Genomic DNA, 10,822 nt, shown 5'->3' on the forward strand with positions numbered 1-10,822 from the left:
CTCTTGATCTTTCCTATTAGGTCCTTTTTCCTCCAACCTTTCCTCAGTTTTGCTTGTCTGCCTTTGAGGTTACTCACTACTTTTTCTCTTTTTTAATAACCTGGACCCAGATCCTCAACTGGTGTAAATCAAGATCGTGCCGAAGGCAATCAGTGGAGCTAGGCTGATTTCTATCAGGTGAGGATCTGGCCCATGGTGTTGAAAACTGAGTGCAGTGTTCCAGGGATCGAGAAACTAACGAAAGGCAAATAGGGGTGGATAATTCCCTTGCTTATTGGAGCATCCATGTGACTCTTATTAATATGACCCAATATAACATGCCTTTATTTTGCTATAGTATTGACTCTTCTTCAGTATTATCACGCTCACCCCCAGATCCGTCCCTGTGCAGCCTGTATTGTGTGTCATTTCAGTCCTTCCTGCATAAAAGTCATGCTGGATCTACTTCAGCAGATTTCAGCTCGCTTCTGAAACTTACCAGAGTGAATTGTATTTTAATCGTGTGTTCTTTAAACCATTTACAATCTCTCTTAGCTTCAGGACAGCCACAACTTGCATTATTATAGTTTCCTTTCAGCCTCCAGTGAGGATGAGGAATAGCACTGGACCCAGGAACCAATCCCCCCTTCCTCCTCCTGATACCTCTACTCAACTTGACACTAATCAGGAATATTTACACTCTAGTCCAGCCCCGTGTCTCCATTCTACCACATATATAGGTTGAGTAAGCACATCAGAAACTACCCACCTCCACCATCCTGCAATCACCTGTACTGTCGCTGGACGTCTGACTGACTTCTGTGGCTACACGTATGGTAGATTCAATCCTGGTAGTACCCAGGTTCATTCTCCACTGATGCTGTTTGTGGAACGATGTCGAATGCTTCCTTGAAGGCAGCAGCATTGCCTCTTCGGTGCTCTTTTATCCCTTTGAAAAAAATAACTTGGTCCAGATCCTCAGCTGATGTAAATTGGTGCAGGTCTATTGAGGTAAAAACCAATATATGCCAACCCAGGAACTTTTAGCTTCTATTGGGTGCTGCCACCTTGGTGGTGGTTCATTGTCCCATTGGCCTTCAGGTGCTCCCAAGGTCACTGCTTTCTCAGCTCTTGCTGGTTTCCAGGAAGGGAGGTTAGACTGCATTTTAATTCCCCGAGCTCCCTTTTTCTTTCTTCCTTCTGCCTCAAAAACAGGACTGTCCGGCCTGATTCTGAATGGAGCACACTCCTATAGAAGTCCGTGGAAGCTGCAGGCACTCGGCCCTTTTAAGAACCAGGTTGTTTTTCCGTTTGTGATCTCACCGTCCATCAGGTGCTCTCAGCTTGAAAGGCCAGTGGTCCCTCTACAGCTAGGTCTTTAGCACTCTCACCTGAATTTCACAGTCTTAGCCTGGATATATTTCTCAGTATCTGACTACTTTTTTGTTTTCTTGTTCCAGTGACATTCTAATAGTATCTTGCTTTGTGCACCTAGGGCAATGCAAGCCCAGCGCTTGGGGGATCTCTTACATACCTGTAGTTATTTAACGTATGCAGTGTTGTTGCTGTGTCAGTCCCAGATATTAGTGTGACAAGGTGGGGGAGGTCATAGCTTTTACTGGACCAACTTCTCTTGGTGAGAGAAACAAGCTTTTGAGCTTACACAGAGCTCTTCTTCAGGTCTGGGAAACTCAATCAGCGTGTCACAGCTAAAAACAAGGGTGGAACAGATTGTTTAGCACACGTAGTTAACTTTCTGTTTTCCTTGCGGCGCTTCATGCTCTTGTAACCGACTGGTGAGTGTGTTACACAAAATGCCAAGATCGCAGCTGCATAAGTGGGTAGGTGGGCTCATCTTGGATTCAAACTGGTGTGGATCTCAGATGCTTGGGATGAACTTCCTGTGAGCAGAGGATATATGTAAGTGTCACTGGATCCTTCTGTGCCCAATCTGCAGAGGCCACGAGTCTGTTAAAGTCCAGAGCTGCAGAGACATGGTATTTTAGCGCAGGCTGTAACAGCTCATGCTCACAGCTCTGGAGAATCCCCCGTCAGTGCCTGGTGTGTCAGCTAACATGTAGGCCATCACATAAGAGCTTAGTGACACTCTGGTCTGCTGGCTTCTTGGGTAGCTCTATGCTGGGAATCAGTGAATTTGTCTGAGCTGAGTGTACCCGTTTCAAAAGTGATTCTAAAAACCATTGCATTCAGAAGTATCAGTGCTAAGGGAAAAATACTGAGCTGCTGCTTAATGCCGTGTTTTTAAGCAGCGGGTACTTAAGAGCAAGTGACAGATGCAGGGAAAATGAAATTTCATGTCTCATTTGGCTCCAGTCTATAAGACACTAATTTTCTTTGTCTAAAAAAACTACGATTCATTTCTCGACACAGACAGCAGAGGGCACCATTGACTTAACTAAATAGAACTCAACGCTGGGAGAGAAAATTCAAAGCCTTTTGCAAGGACCCAACGCTCAAGATCAGATTGACAGGTAGGCCCCTGCTACCCAGGAGTTCTGCAAGCTAGCTGGTGGGAACATTTATGCCCTGATTTTTCCATTGACTTGTACCTTTTGTTGCACTTACTCATGTGCAAAGTAAGTGCAACAAAAGGTACAAGTCCAATGGAAAAAACAGGGCATAAATGTTCCTACCAGATAACGTGCAGAACTGGATAACAAGGGCCTGCCTTGCAAAGTCAGTGTAAACGGACCATTCTAATGTGGTAGCATTTTGCATTCATCATTTGCACCCATAAAAGCCGGATTAATTTAGAGCAACGCTCACTATACAAAAATATAAAGACAGGGCCCTTTGAGGGTAGGCAGCTGTTTTAGGTAAGCAGGTGCATCACATGCTACATTTTAAAATGATTCATTCCGGGAAGTAGGAGCCAGCAGAAACCGTTCTTGACTGGGGAGGTGAATCTAGGCCAAAGTAATTCATTTTCACTACTGGGACACACACTGGGCAAGATGATGTTCAAGTCATTCGTGATGGACTGCAGATTCCCAGGTCTGCTCGAGTAAGGGCCCCTCCGGTAGCCCAGGAGCAAACCCAATCAGCTATAGAAGCTCCTGGGCTTTGCTGAAATACCATACTGCCGCGGGAGTTCTGCACCAAAAAGTTAAAAACTCTGTGCACAATATTTTAAAATTCTGAAAAAATATGTATATTTTGTCAAAATAACGCTATATAATCATGTCAGTTTCAGTTATTTTATAATTTATTTCAAAATATCTCTCAGCAACTAGGTTGGAAACAATACAGACAGACACAAAAATTCCCCCAGCAGTAGAGAGGTAAGGAAACCCCTATGACAATCCAGTTCCTGTTTCTCTGCCCCCTCCCCCCAGAGCCCAACTGTGGGGCACCTCCCCAGCCCAGATACTTGCATGCACCCCCTACCTCCCCCAGAGCCCAGCTGTGGGGCACCGCCCCATCCCAGACATCCATGCCCCCTACCTCCCCCAGAGCCTAGCCATGAGGCACCCCTCCATCCCAGACATCCATGCCCCCTACCTCCCCCCAAGCCCAGCTGTGGGGCACCCCCCCATCCCAGACATCCATGCCCCCTACCTGCCCCAGAGCCCAGCTGTGGGGCACCCCCCCATCCCAGACATCCACGCCCCCTACCTCCCCCAGAGCCCAGCCGTGGGGCACCCCTCCATCCCAGACACCCATGCCCCCTACCTCCCCCCAAGCCCAGCTGTGGGGCACCCCCGAGCCCAGACACTCACACCCCATCCCCCCAAAACCCAGCATCCAGAAGGCAAAACAGCCTGAAGCTGGGTCCCGCGGGTATGGAGTTTCCGGCCCAGTTTCCTTTCCTCAGGGCGTGCTGGGTGCTGGAGCTCTTGGGAACCCTCCAGCTCCCTCCGCCTCCCCTCAGCACTGTCTTCTATTTGCAAGCTGGGCTCTGCTGGGTCCAGCGCCCCCTAGTAGCAGCCAGCAGCGCTGCAGCCCATTTCTGCAGGAGGAAAAAGAAATTCTGAGCATAATTTCTGCGCCAATCTTGCATTGGCATTGGCAGCTAATTCTCCCAGGCATAACTATCAGCAGCAGAGGAAATAGGAGTTGCTCTAGCTCCATCCACAGTAGCTCCTTCTGGGAACCCAGCATGTCTGTTCACTTCAGCACCATTTGCTGCTTTTCACTTCCCCCAGGAGGTCAGTCAAAGTGCCTCATTTATTTCTGCTGGGCTCCATAGAAGCCTGGGGATTTACACCAGCAATGAACTTGGCCCAAAGGGCAATTACAGTCACAAGTACCGTTGTGTCAAAGTGGCACCTTCTTGCCTCTCAGCTGGGCTTCCTGTGAGGGTCCAGTCAGCTCACGGCTCAGAGAAAGGTTTCAGAGTGGTACCCGTGTTAGTCTGGATCCGCAAAAAGAATAAATGGACACAAAGCAGACGTCAAGAATTATAATGCCGCCATTCTTGCTGGCTGTAAAGCACTTGTGTAACCCACACTCCCCCTGGGTGTGGTGTTCTGGCCCATCTAGTGGCACTGGGAGCTAAGGCTGTAGCACAAATGCATTAATTGCTTTCTCTAACAGCCAGGTGCCTTTTAGTTCACGCTGTAGCGGCTCATGCACTAAGCTCCAGAGGTCCCTGGTTGGCTCCCGCCTGCCAACGACTGGGGTCTGCTGTCGGTGTTACAAGAGGTTGCAGTGCCATGGGATGCTCTGCTAGCCCCCCCGCTGACCTCATGGGCCCTCCCAGGGCTCGAAAGGGGGGAGAGCAGGTGTGCATCACAGCCTAGGCCACTGTGCTCACTGCTTCTGGGCCCGCCTGGGGAAATATGCACCGCTGCTGCCTCCTCGGGCGGTGCCCGCCCGCCCTCCCCCCTCAGAGTGTCACATGGGCCGGCCTGGCCTTTCCCTACCAGGCAAATAGCTGGGGCTGGGCCTGCTTCGTCTGCTCCTGGGCGGCTGCGTGTGGTGGGCAGGGGCTAACGGTGACAGCTGTGGCCACAGCAGCAGCGGCCTGACCAACAGGGCCGGCTCCAGGCACCAGCCTGGCAAGCAGGTGCTTGGGGCGGCTGCTCCGGAGAGGGGGCGGCACGTCCAGGTATGCGGCGGCAATTCGGCGGACGGTCCCTCAGTCCCGCTGGGAGCAAAGGACCTCCCGCCAAAGTGCCGCTGCCGAGCGCGATCGCGGCCTTTTTTTTTTTTGGCTGCTTGGGGCAGCCAACACCCTGGAGCCGGCCCTGCTGACCAACAACTGTTTGCTCCCAGCCAGCACGTTACGTGAGGCGGGCGGATGCGGCTGGGCTGTTAGCCTGTATTTTGGGTGGGGGGGGGCGGAGCAAGGGGCCAGTGCTGCTGTCAGCGTGGGTGATATTCACTGTTGTGCCCAGGGCACTAAGCCTTGGTGCCACTTAATTCAGGGGGAGGATGGGCTGATACGCACAGCTCCCCAGGCCGCCTTTGCATGTGCCCACTAGGGGCCATGTGACGGGTTCCACCCCCTTGCTGGCTGTCATTTTCTGGGGGGCCAGCCGGCCTAGTGATGGGTAGTGCCACTGCCTGCCCTGTACTCCTGAGGGCCACAACATGTTCTGCAGCTGGCTTATCTGGGCCCTCCCAGCCAGCGTACACCCCCCTCCCCCCGTGCGCTGACTCAGCAGGTCAGTCCAGCAGCACTGCCCTGGGCCTCCACCAGCCTTGGTTACACTTGGCAAGATGTCCCCCACCCCCTGCCCCCCTTCTCCTGCCCTGAATTTCCCCAACACTAGGTGCTCAACAATGTCCAGCCCGCTCCTGGACCCTTCAGAGCAACACTAAGGGTTGCTGGTTCCTTTAAAGCGGGGGTGCTCAAAGTGGGGGTAGGGACCCCTCAGGGGGTTATGAGGTGATTACATGGGGGGGTGAGCCAGGAGTGCACCAAGCAGCTACTCAGCAGCTCCCCCCGCTGGCTGCCTGCTGTATCGCAGGGGAAGGAGGCACAAGCTGCTCCATTGCTTGCCACGTTAGGCGCTTAGGGACCTCGAGGGGGCATTGAGCCCGTAAACCTGGCCCGGCCCTGAGAGCCCACACAGGTAACGTGCCCAGCTCTGGCTGAGTCTTGGGCACACGTAGCCACGGTTGGCTTCCTCTCCTTTAGTCACACAGGGGTCTCTGCTCCAGGGGCTACGCTGAGTTGGGTGGTCTGGCTAAGGAGAGCCAGCCCCCAACCCTAGCCAGCCTCTACTCTACCCCCCCCCCCTCAACACACCCTTCTGTGCCCCAACCACCTGTGGGGAGGGGGGGGGTGCAGCAGCTCGCTCTGTATCTGCTGGGGGCCCCCCACTCCCGCTGCAGTTCACTCCCTTTGGCTGAGTGGAACAGGACAGAGCAGCTGCCCTAAAGCACGGATTGCTCCTCTGGGCCTTTCTGACATCAGCCACCTGCCCAAAGCTCAAGGCCGGCCCAGCGTTAGGGGGTTAGCCTCAGCCTCCGGCTACAGGATCTAATCAAGTCCCTGCTCTGTGACCATGGGCAGATCAGTTGCGCTGTGTTCCCAGGTGTACAGTGAGGACCATAGCACTGCCCCAGCTCCCAGGGTGTTGCGAGGATAAGTACGGTAAAGCTTGTGCAGCTCTCAGGCGGTGGTAGGCTGGGCGGGTTGGATGCCACGGAAATGAGGGAGCGTTGGGGGGGAGGGGGAAGGAGAAGAAGAAATAAATCAGGTGTTAGGCTGCCCCATGTCCAAGGCCCGTAGCTAAGGGTAGAGCTAGGCGATGCAAGGCTACTGCCTGAGGAGCCCTTTTGTTGTGGTGGCTGAAGTCAGACACCCCCAGCCCCTGCACCGCCCCATTTCTCCAACAGGGTGTGAGCAGAGCAGGGGGACAACAGGAGTGGGTGTGGGGGGGTTATTGCAGGAACGACTCATGCCCCCACCTCACTAAAGGAGGCAGCAATGCCTCCCCCCCGAGTCCTACATCAGCCGGTCCACTGGGCACAGGAGCTGCTCAGGGCATGCCCCTGGGGGCTGCTCAGCTGGGAGCAGGTTCTCCCTCAGGCATGAACCGTGAGGGCCCTTCTGTCCAAGCCAGCAGCTGGCTTTGCCCTTCCAGGGGACAGATAAGGACAGCAGGGGTTTAGCTTTGCCTCTCTCAGCCAGGATTAAGTCTCTGATTTTTTCTGGTCAGCTAAGGGCTTCCACAGTGGCACAGTCTGACAAGCCCCCCCACGCCCATTAACTCGGCAAAGACCAGCATGACCTTTCCCTCCAGCTGCACCACAGCCAAACATGCTTTACTGCAGCCGGTGCAGGCAGACCCAGTGTAATTTTTGCCCTACAAATAAACTCTGGCCTTGAGGGATGTTTCTCATCAGTGTCAGAGAATTTCCTGGCAGCGTTCAGACAGGCCCGGCGTGCAGAGCATGCGTCTGTCTGCACACAGCTTTGCTAGCCTTCCATCAGTCCCCTCACAGCAGACGTGCCATGGCAAGAGGGAGGGGCGTGCAGTTTCAGCCAGGGGCTCTCGCTGCCCCCGGGAAAACAGAGCACGTTTCAGTGTTTCCTACAACAAATGATGGGATTTTAGTTCCACCAACATTTTCAAGTTTTTAGCTTTTCATCTCATGGTGGGATAATTTTTCTGGAAACTTCAACTATTGGAATCCAATTTTCTGTTCCACCAGGCAGCCCTACTCATAAAATACTATGTAGAGCGCGGTGAACAAAGCAGCACACCATGTGTTAGCAAGGGCTCTACAAGCATGCAAAATATTATTGCTCTGTTTGTACAGCACCTCCCATAATGGGATCCTGGGCCATGACTCCTAGACAAATAAGTAATACCACCATTAAATGAAAGTTCACAACCCAAGTCCCTCCCCAGGAGGAGGCAACAAGCCAGTGACAAACCAGAGGCATAAAAAGACTTCCCTAGATGGAGATTGCAACGAGCTGAACTGTTTGCTTTAGACTGAGACACGGTGAATAAGGGGACATGATAAAGATATGCAAAATAATACATGCTCTATACGAAGTAGAATGGGATCCCAGCCCACCGTCTTGTACTGAATGTGTGAACAAAAGGACAATAAATCAATTAAATTAAGACAGCAGATTTAAAAAGGAAATACTTATACAATGCAAAATTTGCCAGTGGAAGTCATTGCCAAAAGATACCACAGAGATATCATGAAGAGCTTAGCAGGATTCATAAAAAGGATTAGATATTTATTTAGATAAGAACATCCAGAGCTTTAAAGACGTTCGGAAGAGATTGAAACGGTCATGCTTCGGGTCATAGATCAACCTATAACTGAGGGGCTTAGGAAAAAAAACTTTCCCTTCTTGCACCATTGTCCAGCCCGTCGGAGACATGTTACCAGACCAGGAGTCGTTATGTTCAGTTCTGTAACCATCCTGTGATCATTTAGCTTCAAACTGTTGGACTATATTTATAAGATCTCCTTACGCTTTGTACTATAACCACAAAAAAAAGTCTTATTGGCAAGGTAAAAACCAGGTATTTTATTCGGAGTCCCAGATCTAGACACCAGTAAGTGGTCGTTACCAGCTTGGGAGGAGCAGCAGCATTGCAGGATGAGATCGTGTGTCTGGTACAATTCGCAGTGAAAACTCTTCTCTGGCTTGTCACCTCATGGAACAGATTTTAGTCCTGGAGTCTAGGGTGGGTCTATCGCTTTAAAAACAGCTCGGATACAATTCTAATGTTACCGGGCCAGTCTATGGTGTGGCATAACAAACACTGAATACAGACAATAGCCTGGGTGATGGAACCCTCCCTTCTCTCACGCCTTCAATGGCACTTTTCCAAAGATGTCAAAACCACCCCCTCCCTGACCCGTAACGTCCTTACATCATTAGCTGTTCCCGATCCTCTAGCAATAAACATGATGTACACCACCACTGGGCAAGGCTGCTCTCGCAAGGGGTTGATTCATGGGTGCTTTTTGAGGAACCCTATTCTGTGGGGAGATCATGTCATCCAGCACACAGGGCAGAGCCTGACACAGAGAGCCAAGCGGTGAGCAGGGGTATTAGTCATTTTTCCTGAGCTATACAATGGGCATTTTCTCCTCCCTTTGCAATATTCTCAGGGGGTGCTGGTTGTATCCTCTGATGCAGGGATTAGTACTAGGGCTTGTGGTTCTTTCTGGATCCTGATTAATTCAGGACACTTTCCTCTCCCATAGGATTTAGCACACCCTGCAGCATACCCCTCCCTTCTACTGCCAGCAGTAAGGCACATCTTTCTTCTCCCCACTTCAGAAAGGTTTTCCTCTGAGGGGTTCTCCCCGGCTCAGCCCCTTTCTTTCCAGAGGGACACTCTTCCCCCAGAGTCACTTCAAGCAGGACGCAGCAGCACAAAGGTTGACCAGGATGATCATCTCCACACCCCGGCTGCGTAACTGTGGTCAGCAGAATCTTTGTGGCGTCAGAGTTTGGGTACATGTGTAACAGGGCCCTGCCCGAGGAATTCGAAGCGAAGCAGCTTGTTGATGGCCCCATGGGCTTCTGCCTCCCTTCTCTTGAAGCACAGAATGTGGGAAGATGCTCAACTGAGTAAATGGAGCTATTATGAGGGTGAGGGTCTTTTCTTTAAGCAAGCTGCCCGAGCCCACTGCCGTATCGGAGAGGAAGGCTACAATCTGTAGACTATACTCTTAATGGGGCACATTCACAGGCACCACCGAGCAGACCAATTGCCGGGGGGCTTAAGACTAGTTCTGTGTTAGGTTTTCCTTTCTATCACACTCCTTACCCCCTAGCACTTTGGTTTTATAGCTTGGCTGGTCTCGGATCTCTGCACCCTTTTAACATTCAGCATGGATGATGAAAATCCTGTGCGACTGTGACAGGTTACTTCACTCAACTCGTGTTTCATAGCACGAGAGGTCCTGTGAATGCCAACAGAACACTGCACACTTCTCTTCCTTCCAGCGTGATGGGGGGTTTCTTGGCATGAGCGTGAGGGGTTGGCAGCATCACTCGCAGCCTGCAGCATAAAGCCCTGGTAGCCCAATGTTCTGGGAATGTTCGCCTGGACCAAAGGGGGTGGTTTTACTAAAGAACAGAAGAGAGACTTTGAGGGGAGTCTTCTGAGGTATTTATAGCAGGATCATTCTAAGTTGGGCAACTTCTGCCTTGCAACACAATAAGCTGTCAGCTCCATTACTTGAAGTTTTTTTCCCTTCAGGCACTGCCAACAGGCCTCGCCTGAGGCAAGCACACCATGCCAAAGGTCAGATTTATTGCTATGATAAGTTTTTGCCTATGCCGTAACCTGAGCAGTAGTTTGAACCCACTCCCATGTGGAAGAAAACGTTCCGCAAATCCATGAGCATTATTCTGTTGGCTGAAGAATAAAGCTCTTGGGAGGTGGGTAATAAAGTTAGGGCTGGTTTACGCCCGAAAGTGAAGTTGACCCAGATAAGTTTGCTCAGGGGTGTGAAAAAAACCACACCCCTCAGTGATGCAGTTAAGGTGACCTAACCCCTAGTATTGACAGCGCTAAGTTGATGGAAGAATTCTTCCATTGACGTAAACAGCCTCTGGGGAGCTGGAGTAGCTAGAGATGAGAGAACCCCTCCAGTCACTGTAGTGAGCATCTATCATCAAACACTGCAGTGCTACAACAGTGCCGCTGTACCGTTTAAAGTGTAGACATAGCTTATTTTAAAACCAATGCTAGGAAACACAGGTTATGTGGGTAGATCGGGATAAGACTGAAATGCATCCAGTCTCCAACTAGACAAAGTGAGCTAAATGCTGAGCTGGCGTAACGGGTGCAACTCCATTGACTTCCATGAAATTGCACCTACTTAGACCAGTTGTGAGTTGTCCCCATGAGAAAGGGTTCAGAATAAAAACCTTCCAACA

This window comes from Chrysemys picta, chromosome 2 (genome assembly GCF_011386835.1).
Source record: "Chrysemys picta bellii isolate R12L10 chromosome 2, ASM1138683v2, whole genome shotgun sequence".
Taxonomy (NCBI): Eukaryota; Metazoa; Chordata; order Testudines; family Emydidae; genus Chrysemys; species Chrysemys picta.